The following is a 15,055-nucleotide window of genomic DNA, read 5'->3' as shown; positions in this document are numbered from 1 at the left end:
TATAGACAGAAGTAAATTCATGGGATAGAATGATCCAAAGTCCACAACTACACGCAAATCAGAATCTATAGCAGCAGCAAATCCTTGTTAATAGTCTGCATCAAATATGAGAAATTTGAGTTTCTGAATGTGCAAAGTTAAATGTAGCTAATAAACGTACATGTGCAGTAATTTCTGTACATGCAGAAACACCTGCCAAAGGGTTTCTGCAAAGATCTCACTGAGGGAGTTCCAGAGTAAAAACATGGTAACCTGTCCAGGGCTTACCCCTCCTCCTGCCCAATTACCACTAGAGAGATAGGCACCAGCCCCCTGCAAGGGTAACCCTAACCCTAACCCTTCCATTTCATTCACAAAAATGAAGCCTAATGGTTCCTGCTTCCTCTTTCTCATGATGATGTGACTTGTTCTGTGTGCACTCTTTCTTGTAAATATGATTTAAAAAGAAACTAAGCAAGCAAACATCAAGACTAAAAGTGGAATTGTAAGAGAATGGGACTAAAAAGACTCGAGCATCGGAGGATCTTGATGACATGAAGAAATCCCTGGACTTTCTTTCTGAGGACATGGCAGCTTCTGTCAAAAAAAACATTTTGGATCTTTTTGGTAAAAGAAGTGAAGTTGTTGAGACTTCTTACATGCAGAAACAGCAAAGGACAAATGGATGGCTGTATTGGAGAACCGAGAGGCCAATTTGGAGCAATAAATGATGTGATCATCACTGGACTTAAAGTCAAGCCCTGTTCATATGCCAACACAGTTGCTGCACCCAGTCCTGCTGGTGAACCATCAGTTGAAGCGCTTGACTCCACAGAGAAACAGGTGGCTTCTTTCCTCCGGACCAAGGGGATAGAGGTGGACTGTGGCACTGTGGAAGCATGCCACCCGCTTCCGAGAAGAGGAAAAGAAGATAAACCTGCCATTATCATGAGATTCACAAAGAGGAAACACTGGTTGCTTTGGTAAAATAGGGCAGATTGTTGAAAGGATCCAACGTATTTATTAATGAGCACTTGACCAAGAAGAATGCTGATATTGCCAGAAAGGCTCAGTTTCTGAGAAAGCAGGAAAAAAATCCAGTCAACATTGACAACAAATTGTAAGGTATTTATCCAACTGAATGGAGCTCCGAAGGAGGCAAAAGTTCTGGTTGTTCGGGAAATCGCAGAACTGGACAAATACATCTGAATGCTATGAATGATGACTGGGAACCCAGGTGATCGTACATGACACTCAATCACCATGTGTCAATTAAACAATACGTTGTCTTCATCAACTACGGACATAACATTAACATCTCTATCTAATGTTGATTACTTGGAACTGAAAACTTTTGACTACACTGGATATAAAAGTCAAGAAAAGGAAAAGGATTTGGATCCAGAAAATAACTTCTTCTATAACATTGTGAACAACTGTTGCTACTACTGTACTCGGCAATACAACTCGACAGTTAAAGCAGACAATAAGTTCTCCATTATACATTTCAACAGAAAAAGCTTATATGTGAATTTTAACCACATTTAAGCCAATTTAATCAACCTTTCAGTGTCATAACTATTTCTGAAACCTGGCTTACTTCTGAGAAGGGAGCTGATTTTGAATTAGATGGTTGTATTAATGGAGAGGGGGTGGAGGAGTAGCTGTATGTGGACAGCAGTCTTAGATATAATCTAATTGAAAACATGACTAATGTGGTTGAAGATCATTTTGAGTGCATAACAGTTGAAATATTTATGATTTTTTTTTTATTGCTAGTTGTATTTACAGGGGTCCTGGTTCTAATATGGACCTCTTTACAGAATGGTTTGAGAAAACCTACACAACTACAACTCCAAAAAACTATTTTATCTGTGGGGACTTTAATATTGATCTACTGAATGTAAACAATCACAAATCGACTGAAGAGTTTATTAATACTACATGCAGTCTGAGCCATTTTCCTCAAATTACAAGACTTATCAGAATCACATCTAACAGTACAACATTAATAGATAACATATTTACAAATTTAATATATAATACAATAAGTGGATTATTAGTAAATGATATTAGTTATCATTTACCTGTTTTTGTTTGATAACTGCCACATGAAAGATAAGAGTAATCCAATTTCTAAAAGATTAAGAACTGAAGAATCTATAAAAACATTTAAAGATGAATTATCTAAACAAAACTTGGAGTCAGTATTGAAAGAAAATGACATGGATGAAGCATATGATAATTTTCTGAATATTTTTAAATCATTATATGATAATTGTCCCAATACAAAGTTTATTCATAAAAATAAACATTCAGAAACTCCATGGATCACAAAGGGACTGCAAAAATACCTGTAGAAAAAGAATAAACTATACAGAGATTTCATGAAGCATAGATCCATTGTGGCTGAAAATAAATACAAGAAATATAAGAATAAATTAACTGCTATTTTACGGATAGCAAAACAAGATTATTATAGTAAACAGTTGGATATAAACAAAAATAATGTTAAAGGTGTCTGAAATATTTTAAACAGTGTCATCAGGCACACTAGCTTTCCTCAACACTTTGAAAACAATGATAAAAACCTTAATAGCATAGAAGAGATAATTCATAATTTTAATAAATATTTTGTAAGTGTGGGGTCTAAATTGGCTGAAGAAATTCCAGAGCCCACAGTTTATGAAACACTAAATGACACATTAGTTAGTAGAAATCCAGATTCCATGGTTCTCACAGCAGTGAAAGGAAAAGAAAATACAGATATTATTTGAATCAGGTGTTACTACTACATTTATTTATTACTAAATAAATGTAGTAATAATAAATAAATGTAGTAATAATAAAAGGTCAACTGACTGTAATAATAATAAAGAAGGTGTTTGTGGAAATTATTCAGTCGCTAACATATATCTGTAATCTGTCAAGTCAAACTGGTACCTTTCCACAAAAAATAAAAATTGCAAAAGTCATCCCACTATATAAATCTGGGAATAGACATGATTTTACAAATTACAGGTTTGTTTCTTTACTTGCACAATTCTCCAAAATTTTGTAAAAAATATTTGTTGCCAGATTGGAAAGATTCATTAATAAACACCAACTACTCGCTGAGAGTCAGTATGGATTTAGGTCCCATAGATCCACAGTAATGGCAGTTCTTCAATTAATAGAGGCTACCAGTTCACTAGATAAAAAGAAACCTGTTATTGGGGAATTTATTGACTTAAAAAAAGCATTTGATACAACTGATCATGAAATACTCATTGAGAAACTCAAGCGCCGTGGTCTAAGAGGAGTAGTTTTGCACTGGACGAAAAGTTATCTCTGAAACAAGCAACAATTTGTGCAATTGGGTGATTTCCAGTCCTCGTGCTTGGACATTGTTTGTGGTGTTCCCCAGGGCTCCAAATTGGACCCAAAATTGTTTATTTTATACATAAATTATATACCCTGGTAAAAAATTAGTGTACTAAGTATGTTCAATTTTAACATTCTTGAGTATATTTCAAGTATACTTAGAATTAGTATACTTAAAGTGTGACTTTTTTTGAAATACTAATTTTGTACTTAGTGTACTAAGTACAAAATTAGTACACTAAGTGTACTAAGCATACTTCAACATACATTTTTTGGACACTTAGTGTACTTTAAGTGTACTTATTTTTATGTACCAAAAACGTGCTTGATTAGTATATTTTGAGCGTACTATTTTAGTGATTGAATTAGATTTAACATATACTTAGAATGTATTTTAAGTATATTGTAAATACATATTTAATATATTAGTAGTGTGACTACAGTATGGTGCAATTACACTTTTGGTTTATTATTATTGCTAATGAAGTACACTTTTTAGTTACTTAATGTCTTTTATTATTATTCTTTGCCACTTTGTACATTACATGCTTCATACACACACAATTACATTGTGTATTCAATATATTACCATTTTGGTAACACTTTATTTGATGGGGTGTGCATAAGACTGACATGACACTGTCATAAACATAAAACCTTTCATCCAACTTTTAAAGCAAATTCTCATTAAAATTGTCATTATTTACTGAATGACACTTCATGACACTGTTGGTATGTTCCTAACAGGAGTTCTGTCATGTTTATGACAGTATCATGTCAGTCTTATGCACACCCCGTCAAATAAAGTGTTACCCACATTTTTTCAAGAGCCAATATACTGAAACAAAATTGCACAAATTGTCAATATATTCAAAGTTTACAGACAACATCCTTATGAAAATTTGCACAATAAAACGATAGGTACACTTTAGAGGAAATGTGAAAAATGTTTCACCAAGGACAGAGTATTGTTTTAATACAATGTCACAGTATTCCAGTATTACTGCAGACAAACTGACATTTCTCCTTCCTAAGAACAGCAGCAGGTCTCCCTCACTGCTGCGCAGGTCTGAACCCAGCACGAGCGTCTTAGCGCTCATGTTGCCTTTAAAGGCGGATCGGAAAAACAGGTTACCACATGTTAACAACGTATTAAACAGTTTTAACTGCTGATAAAAGTGACAGAGGACAAAGATATGGGAAGTGCAGAAGCCTCTACTGTATCAAATTGACAGAGGAATAACAGAGAGTTGGCCATTCTAAGGTAAAAACCCAGTGCATACAGGATTCATGTTTTTGTTTTTGTTTTTTTTCATCCAGACGGCTTCGTGCCCCCACTGCAATGGCACGGCGCCCCTTAGGGGGCATGCCCCACAGTTTGGGAACCTCTGGCATTAACTATGAAGCTGTTTTAAGTGTGGACTTAGGAGAGACAAACTACCTTAAAAACTTTCCATCCATGATCTGAACACGCTGATCCTTGCAGGGTGGTGAGGGGGGCTGGTGGTGCCCATCTCCAGCAGCCATCAGATGAGAGGCAGGGTTCACCCTGGACAGGTCACCAGTTTATCACAGGGCCCTGAAAGTTAACAACAAATAAAATGTATGAAAGAGAAATGTTAGATTAACCAGGGGAAAAATTCTGTCCAGTTATTTTTAAATCAAATCATGTTTATTAAGCACTTGGTGTTGGTAACACACCAGTTTTTGCTGTTGAAAATGTAGCTAGCTGGTTAGTAAGAAAAAAAACAAACTTACACCATTAAGACGATGTGGAGGTTCATCCCCAGAGCTGGTTGGTGATCTGGTGGAGCCAGAGCCTCTTCTGAGACAGAAAGTCTTTAGGTTTTCTAACACCTGATCTCTCTGGCTTCCTCTTTCATCTTCATTTGCTTAGTTAGACAGCAAACATATGTTGAAGATAAAATCATTGATGAACAAGTTATAACAACAACCTCACAATATCAAAGTCTCTCTGTCTTATGGAGCTTAATTAAAACCAGGTTAAGTTTATGAATAAAAGTATATTAAGTTACAACAAACAGAGCCTCCATCCTTCATACATGAATGATTGCTAAAGTAATAATCATAAAAGTCACAATAAAATTGATAAAATAATTATTTCTGAAACCAACGTAAGTTTGCTTATATCTTTACTGCACTGTTTATAATTAAACGAAGATAATTAGCATTTTGAGGGTGCGTTCACACTGCAGCCTGAAGTGACCCAATTCCGATTTTTTTTGACGTAATGCGACCTGTATCCGATCTTTTCATGGCAGTGTGAACAGCATAGGTCGGATTCTTTTTTGAATGTGACCCATATCCGATACGTATCCAATTCAAATGCGACCTAACCAGTGACGTGCGGTGAGGTTCATTGCTGGTGAGGCACTGACTTATGACTTAGACACCATCCATGTTATTGGACCTACGGGAATTTCGCGCAGGCATACAACGCTGGGAGGCAAAAAGACTAACCTTTTACATGTCATCCATAGCCGCGTTAACTCAGTGAAACTTAGAAATTTAGGTATTAATTTCGTGCTATGATCCACAGCAAAGTGATCTGTATTCGCCAAGCTACGCAGACTCGTTGCCATAGCAACTGACAACAATGCCACTTCATGTTTTAGGATTTAACACCAAAAAACATTCAAGAATTTTGCACACAGAACAGAACATTTAGTCTGTTGTTGTGTACGTTTTAGGCTTAATGTTTAATTAATAAACAATTGCTGTGGTAGATTAGCTACCGCTCTGTTTTACTGAATTATTTAAACATAAACTGTAGCCCACAACACGCACATTTCATTAAAAAACTAAACAAAAACATCTTATTGCTGTCTTACATTTATCTATCAATGAAATCCATGCACCGCTAATTCTGCACAAAAATATCCGTTCATCCAAAGCCAAGTCTATTCTCGGCATGTCTTTTCTACTCCGTTTAAGAATCATAAAACTGTCTCGAAGCAAAACCTTCAGCTCCGGTGTTGGTCTTCCTTTAGTTATTTTCTCCTGCTTCAATTGAAAATCCACTTCAGAAAACTGTTAAAGTGTAGAAATGTAGTCTTTCATGTTGACGTCTGAAGAGATGAGAAAACTAATATATCGCTGTACTTTACTTATTTACTGTATGGCTAGCTCCATGGCTAGCTCATTGTGTCTTACTCTGCAGTTGTGGAGTCACAATATCTGGGATCATGAGCGCCCCCTGCAATGAGGCAAGAGAACTGCCTGCCTCACCTGGAGTCTGTTCTCTGCCGCTTCTGATCGCTCCTCCGCACACAAAACATGATACAAACACAGTTAGTTACAAAAAACACTGAACATTATATACATAAGCGAAATTATGGAAAATTAGTTCATATATTAAATATTTCTTAGCCATTTTACTGCTGGCGTACAGACAGGAGGAGCATGCTCTCATAGGATGGCAGCCAGTGCAGTTCGCGAGAGGTTCCGCAATCCCAGGTGAGGCTCAGCTAGCACGCGCGTAGCAAGCACACGCTTGTTCGGCGCACTTATCTGGGGAACTACGGACACCGTGAAAGCTCAAATAACATGCTTCGGCAAAGTTGTCACACTTTCTTCACGTTTTTGCGTGAAATTAATAATAATACTAATAATTCTAATAAATAATATATATATATATGTTATGCATATTATATATTGTTGTTGCACAACACCTCCCCCCCCCCCTTCTCTCTCTCTACTTCCTCTTCTGAGAGGAGGGAGATGTTGCTCCCAGCTCTCCGTCTAACGGGTGAATTGAGTTTCCTAAATCTGCCGAGATTTACCCTACCCAGGACTGAAGTAAACTCTGTTTAAGCTGGGTGCGAGAAAGACTAGCCTGGTTTCTAACGACCTCCATCCAGATGTCCCACCCTTTTTCACTCTGTGAATTAGCCAGATTAAGTAGCCCGGAATCAGCTAGTTTCACAGAGCACACCTGTTAACGGTCGCTCTTTCTCTTATTACAACTTGCACTTGTTATTGAACCAGGTTGGTTTTAGTGACTCGGGCGAGTCCCAAGGGTGTTGTTTTAGTTTTGGCTAAAAGCAACCTATAAAACATTTTCCACTTTCTCCTCCCAGAATCAAACTTCATAGCTATTTTACAACCATCAAAGAACTTTAAGGTGACTCATTAACTGAATGTCCACAACATCTTTTAGATTTTCTTGATGCTAATTATTTTATTAGTAAGGCAGTTTTGCAAGGGTCAGTACAGCTTAAATCAGTAGCAGAAATAATCAAATAAGTAAAATCAATAATCTAGCCTATCTTTCCCTAATGCTGACACTGTGAACTAAAAAAGAAAAACTTTGAGAGAGACGGACGGAGTTTGGCATTTTGAACCCCAGAACTGGCCTGATGATGAAAAAGGTGTTGCAGCAGCAGGAGGCTCCCAGTACAGGAAGAGTACTGAGTCAGAGCGGCAGATCTCGGGCCTCAGGGTGACTTCCTCATGCTCGTAGCGGCCCTCTCCTTCTTGTCTTGCAGCTCTGTAGCTCCTTTCTCCTCGTCTCACGATCTTTCTGGTCCATGGAGATGTAGAAGAGCTGGTCTCATGGAAGGAACACACCAGTTCTTCCTCTTTGCCTTTGTTCTTTGCCTTTGTCTTTATCTTCATCTTTGCCTTGGTCTTTGTCTTTGGGGTCTCGAACCCAGCTGAGAAAAGTGCAATTTGAAGCCACATGTTGCGGGGCTAACGGGTTGGTCCCCATGTGCAGAACAGTCTTCGGTTCTGTGGCCCCGGCTCTTCTTCAGCTGCAGAGTTCTTTGTCCATCTCGATCTTGGCTCGAAGCTGCCTGAAGGATCCAACCAAAGATTCCTCTTTTGCACTCACCTTATATAGGGTTTATCCACCCTTTTGGTGCATTTGCATTGGCTAGCTTTGTTGCTGTGCCTGTTTCATTGGCTGACTGCTTGGACCGATAATCTCATATCCATCACCATCTTTGGACATGTCCTGATGTCTGTTCTAATGTCCCCGAGTTGCTCAACAGCCCTCTTGTGTCTAACCTTCTCTTAGGTAAGTTGAAGTTTAGCAATAAGGCGTTGGACACCTCCACTCTCCCATTAGTTCCTCTTTCCACCTGACCCTTCACCTACCATCTACCTCTAACACAACATCAGTGACCTTTAGTTACAGTTACACACTTTACACCATTTCCAGTTCAATGTCAAAATCACATTCATAACCCCTTAGTTTCTCTGGTTTAGCATTCACTTATAATATTATAATAACCATATCTTATTAGTTACTCTTATAATCATAATGTGAGTTCTTACAGACATTTCTGAAAAGAAACCAAGAATAATACATTATTCTAATCATTTGACACCATGTTACAGTTACTTCTTTCACCTGTAAGTATTTCAATAAGTATAAGAGTAAGTGTAAATATTCTTATAATCAAACCAACATCAACCACCGGTTAAACCAATATTAATTATCGGCTTAATCATAAGTTATCATTATTAATTTAAGTATTTTACTCTGGGTTTTATTCAATTTCTCAAAACGTCTAGAATTTATTCCTTAAACCTTTAATGCCCAAAATGAGCAGTTTGAACTATTTTTATTCACTGCAGGCTGGAAACTTCCTCTTTCTCCAGGAAACCTGCTTTTCCTGTTGCATAACTCTCCTTCTGTCTGACTATGATTTTTTATGATTAAATAGAAAAAAGTAGAATTAAAGCAGGACACAATAACAACACACACAACCAGATTAATTTTATTACCATCTGACTCTACTGTTGGGTCTTGATGTCACCTGTATAATCAGTTTTAAAGATAACTTTATTTATTGTTATTATTAAACTAAAATCTCCAGCATGGGGAAGTGGGATGAGCTCGACTTTTCTCGACACCCCCTCCTCGAGGTCGGACCTTTCACATGCTGGGAACCCAACACCCTCCTTCAGGTCTGCGTCGTCATCCCCTGGAAAGAGAAGATGGTCCTCTGGGATGTGAAGATGCAGATCCTCAGTCGTCACCAAGGCCTCAGCAGCCGATGTGAAGATGAAGATTCTCAAAACTCCACTGCTCTTTGACACCCCCTCCTCGGAGTTTTGATGCCTCCCAGGAAGTGACGAGTGTCGAAGAGAACCCAGGTCGCTCTGATCCTCAGCTGGATGAACTGTCGGTTCTTCAGGATGTGGAATATCCTTAGGGACAGGTTGATGAGCTGACGGGCTGAGGCAGAAAGCCTCCAAAAAAAAAAATCTGGAAGTTCAGCAGAACAAAGCAAAAAGCATAAGCAGCATGACGCTTTATCCACAATCGTAATCCTTTTCCGTCGCTGGAGGTCGTTAAGGGGTACTGGAGTTGTCGGAGGCATCAGAAGTTGTTCAGGTCCTGGGAGGAAACTGTTGACCCTTCCCCTTCCAGGTGTTCAATGCTTTGTTGCAGGATGATCTTTGTGGTTCTCTATGATGCCACTCCTTCCTCACGACTTCAGTCCCTTTTCCATTTTAATCCATCCGTTTGTGACAGGAGTTCTTCTTTAGCATAATCCAATTTCTTCAGGGCCCTCCCAGTCAAAGCCTTGAAGTTGTTCTTTGAATGGCAATCATCCTGTAATAGTGGAAAATCTAACACGTGATGGCATGTTGCTTGATTCTTGCAATGTTCTGGTTCGCTTTAGCTAAGAACTGGCTTGAGCACTGACCTTGTGGACCCCTTTCCTCATTAATAGTACTGTTTTGCAGTGCAGTACTTGCTTCACACAATTCTTTCCATTGAATTTCAGCTTGATCACCATTGTTGCAGGCTGATCTTGAGCTTTAATCCAAACTTTCTGCCCTGTTTTCAATGACACTGCAAACCGCAACTTCCCCTTTCCCTCTCTGGGCCAAAAGGAGAAGCGCCTCTGCCCTCCTGCTTTCCGTGACGTGAACGGAGTTTCTCTGCAGGGGAAGACCTACTCTTCTACAGCTGTCACTGTTACATCATGTCCATCAGCACCAAGAGGTACTCCTGACCTCTCTTTTCTGTTATCCATGGGGTCTGCTACATCCATGCAGACTAAAGCCCTGGGTAATGTGCTCTTTGATGAACAACCCTTCCAACCGTTGCCCTCGGCGACCTGCGTTGTATTTTCCACACACTTCGCAGTCCCTCAGCACGCGTTGGACTTGTTTCACTGGGATCCAAAGTTCATGCTCTTCCAGCTCCTTACGGGTGGATCGCACGCCTGCATGTCCTAAGGCCCCATGCACGCTCCGCACGACCTCGTCCCCGTACTCTTCTGGGACCTCCCTTCCTCTGGGAGAACTGTCCCACTTCTCGATTCCAACAAAGACAACCTTCCTTTGATTCACTCGAGTCCATGTCTCAAATCCCTCTCCATACAGAATCACTCTCACTGGGGCTGACTGGAACAGGGATCTAGACAGGGATCGATCTTCATCTTCTCTCCTGCTCTGCTTTTGACGTTTGCTGGAGCTTTGATTCTTCTTCTTCTTCTTCTTTTCCTTCATCCATGATTGTCTTTGTCTTCGAGTCGCCTTTCCCCCAAAGCCTCTCTTTAGCCTTCAAGCAGGGATGGGTTTAGGCTATTGGCTACTGGCTTCTCGTCCGGATATTCGAATCTATCCTCAGCAGAAGCTCTCCCTCACCTGCATGCCATACAGTTACTGCGAGGGTTGTGACTGACAGCCGGATCAGTCACCACTAACTCTATTCCTTAAGAGCTAGCCTCCAAGTGAGCTATTCAGATACTCGCCTCTCTGTTTTTACTGACTTGGTTAACGTAGGTCCTTCCTACTCATTTGAAATGGGCCCACCTCTTCTCAAGGGGCGGTGCCCCACCTCTTCTCAAGGGGCGTGGCCCCACGTTGGGCGCCACCTTGTTGTTGCACAACACCCCCCCCCCCCCTTCTCTCTCTCTACTTCCTCTTCTGAGAGGAGGGAGATGTTGCTCCCAGCTCTCCGTCTAACGGGTGAATTGAGTTTCCTAAATCTGCCGAGATTTACCCTACCCAGGACTGAAGTAAACTCTGTTTAAGCTGGGTGCGAGAAAGACTAGCCTGGTTTCTAACGACCTCCATCCAGATGTCCCACCCTTTTTCACTCTGTGAATTAGCCAGATTAAGTAGCCCGGAATCAGCTAGTTTCACAGAGCACACCTGTTAACGGTCGCTCTTTCTCTTATTACAACTTGCACTTGTTATTGAACCAGGTTGGTTTTAGTGACTCGGGCGAGTCCCAAGGGTGTTGTTTTAGTTTTGGCTAAAAGCAACCTATAAAACATTTTCCACTTTCTCCTCCCAGAATCAAACTTCATAGCTATTTTACAACCATCAAAGAACTTTAAGGTGACTCATTAACTGAATGTCCACAACATCTTTTAGATTTTCTTGATGCTAATTATTTTATTAGTAAGGCAGTTTTGCAAGGGTCAGTACAGCTTAAATCAGTAGCAGAAATAATCAAATAAGTAAAATCAATAATCTAGCCTATCTTTCCCTAATGCTGACACTGTGAACTAAAAAAGAAAAACTTTGAGAGAGACGGACGGAGTTTGGCATTTTGAACCCCAGAACTGGCCTGATGATGAAAAAGGTGTTGCAGCAGCAGGAGGCTCCCAGTACAGGAAGAGTACTGAGTCAGAGCGGCAGATCTCGGGCCTCAGGGTGACTTCCTCATGCTCGTAGCGGCCCTCTCCTTCTTGTCTTGCAGCTCTGTAGCTCCTTTCTCCTCGTCTCACGATCTTTCTGGTCCATGGAGATGTAGAAGAGCTGGTCTCATGGAAGGAACACACCAGTTCTTCCTCTTTGCCTTTGTTCTTTGCCTTTGTCTTTATCTTCATCTTTGCCTTGGTCTTTGTCTTTGGGGTCTCGAACCCAGCTGAGAAAAGTGCAATTTGAAGCCACATGTTGCGGGGCTAACGGGTTGGTCCCCATGTGCAGAACAGTCTTCGGTTCTGTGGCCCCGGCTCTTCTTCAGCTGCAGAGTTCTTTGTCCATCTCGATCTTGGCTCGAAGCTGCCTGAAGGATCCAACCAAAGATTCCTCTTTTGCACTCACCTTATATAGGGTTTATCCACCCTTTTGGTGCATTTGCATTGGCTAGCTTTGTTGCTGTGCCTGTTTCATTGGCTGACTGCTTGGACCGATAATCTCATATCCATCACCATCTTTGGACATGTCCTGATGTCTGTTCTAATGTCCCCGAGTTGCTCAACAGCCCTCTTGTGTCTAACCTTCTCTTAGGTAAGTTGAAGTTTAGCAATAAGGCGTTGGACACCTCCACTCTCCCATTAGTTCCTCTTTCCACCTGACCCTTCACCTACCATCTACCTCTAACACAACATCAGTGACCTTTAGTTACAGTTACACACTTTACACCATTTCCAGTTCAATGTCAAAATCACATTCATAACCCCTTAGTTTCTCTGGTTTAGCATTCACTTATAATATTATAATAACCATATCTTATTAGTTACTCTTATAATCATAATGTGAGTTCTTACAGACATTTCTGAAAAGAAACCAAGAATAATACATTATTCTAATCATTTGACACCATGTTACAGTTACTTCTTTCACCTGTAAGTATTTCAATAAGTATAAGAGTAAGTGTAAATATTCTTATAATCAAACCAACATCAACCACCGGTTAAACCAATATTAATTATCGGCTTAATCATAAGTTATCATTATTAATTTAAGTATTTTACTCTGGGTTTTATTCAATTTCTCAAAACGTCTAGAATTTATTCCTTAAACCTTTAATGCCCAAAATGAGCAGTTTGAACTATTTTTATTCACTGCAGGCTGGAAACTTCCTCTTTCTCCAGGAAACCTGCTTTTCCTGTTGCATAACTCTCCTTCTGTCTGACTATGATTTTTTATGATTAAATAGAAAAAAGTAGAATTAAAGCAGGACACAATAACAACACACACAACCAGATTAATTTTATTACCATCTGACTCTACTGTTGGGTCTTGATGTCACCTGTATAATCAGTTTTAAAGATAACTTTATTTATTGTTATTATTAAACTAAAATCTCCAGCATGGGGAAGTGGGATGAGCTCGACTTTTCTCGACATATATATATATATATATATATATATATATATATATATATATATATATATATATATATATATATTGTAATACATTATATATATTATAATCATAATACATAATATATGTTATAATTATAATAAATAATATATATATGTTATATATATTATAATTATAATAGATAGATAGATAGATAGATAGATAGATAGATAGATAGATAGATAGATAGATAGATAGATAGATAGATAATGCTATATGAATTAAAAACGGCAATGCATTTTAATGCTCAATATTACCCATCAGACATCGTTCCCCCTGTGGTAAAGGGGGAGAACGGTATCTGATGGCCATAAATCACCCATCAGATACTGTTCCCCCCCTTTAACATAGCGGAAATGGTATCTGATGGGAGATTTATGGCCATCAGATACCGCACTTCTTCTTTTTATTGCAGTTGACAGAACACTGAGAACGCTGACGCTATTGCGTCCTTTAGTGCACATGCGGGACACTTTCAGGTCGTTTTCCTGTTCACACTGCAGAACACATACAGGTCGAATTTACTGGCAGTGTGAACGCCCCGGCAAAAAAATCGAAATTGCCAAAAAATCGGAATTGGGTCATTTCTGGCTGCAGTATGAACGCACCCTTTGAAGCAAACTTACCACCAGCTAGCAACACGTTAGCAGCCTTCATCCCTTCGGTTCCTTTCGTGACCCATATTTAATTTCCATCGGTTGTTGTCCAGATGTGTTGTCGTCTATCTCGGACGAGGATGTCACAAGCTTGAATTTACCAAAACTACTATTATCAAGGCCCTCTCTAATTTTAAGGCAATATTCTGTGAGTAAGAATGGCGAATTTGAACAGCATCTGTTATCTTCTCTGGCTCATGGCTTCTTCTTATTTTCTTTTTATGGAGCTTTTTTAAAAAAAACTGAAAGTGTGCAATACCGCCACCATCTGGTCGGGTGTGTGAGCTGATGCCGTTCACTAACAGATCTTACATCATACATCTGAAAATGGATTGGATAAAGACAGCTTCCGTGTTTTAGTTAAAAAAAACCTGAAAACAACAGATCATATTCGGAGAGATGTAAAACTGAAGATACCTGCTAAATTTAGTGTTAAGGACCAGTATTGTTTTTGTTGTAGAACCTCTGTCACTAAACTGTCAATGTTTGACATGTTAAGGCATGAATACATTATTTGTTAAACAACATTAAAACAAGTTCCACTATTAGGATTATTATTTTTTTTAATTCTTTGCCGTTTTAACAAAAATAATAAAAGATTAAGTCACCTAAAAAGGCATACTTTATTAGCCTAAAGTATACACTGCGATGTAATTTAAAACATACTGAAATTAATAAATTGCTACAAGTATACTTCATATATATTTATAGGTAGTACACTTAATACTGAACATCAGTGATAAGAAGAACTGCTGAAAAGTGCTGAGGGGGGGGATATCTTCACGTTTAGGCTGAAAGGCTACGATGGGAAATTTGAAACTGGATTGGAGGAAGGAGAGTCCTGCCGAGGTTGAAGGTTCACATGCTGCTGAAGACAACTAGCGGGGATCAAGATGCGAAGGTGAAACGAGAGCAATTAGGGATAGATTATTCCGGATCTGAGTGAGATTGACCTGGTAAGAGCAGAAATC

This window comes from Poecilia mexicana, unplaced genomic scaffold, assembly GCF_051168715.1.
Source record: "Poecilia mexicana isolate PSO_F unplaced genomic scaffold, ASM5116871v1 scaffold_1, whole genome shotgun sequence".
Classification (NCBI taxonomy): Eukaryota; Metazoa; Chordata; class Actinopteri; order Cyprinodontiformes; family Poeciliidae; genus Poecilia; species Poecilia mexicana.
This window is presented reverse-complemented; position numbering follows the sequence as displayed.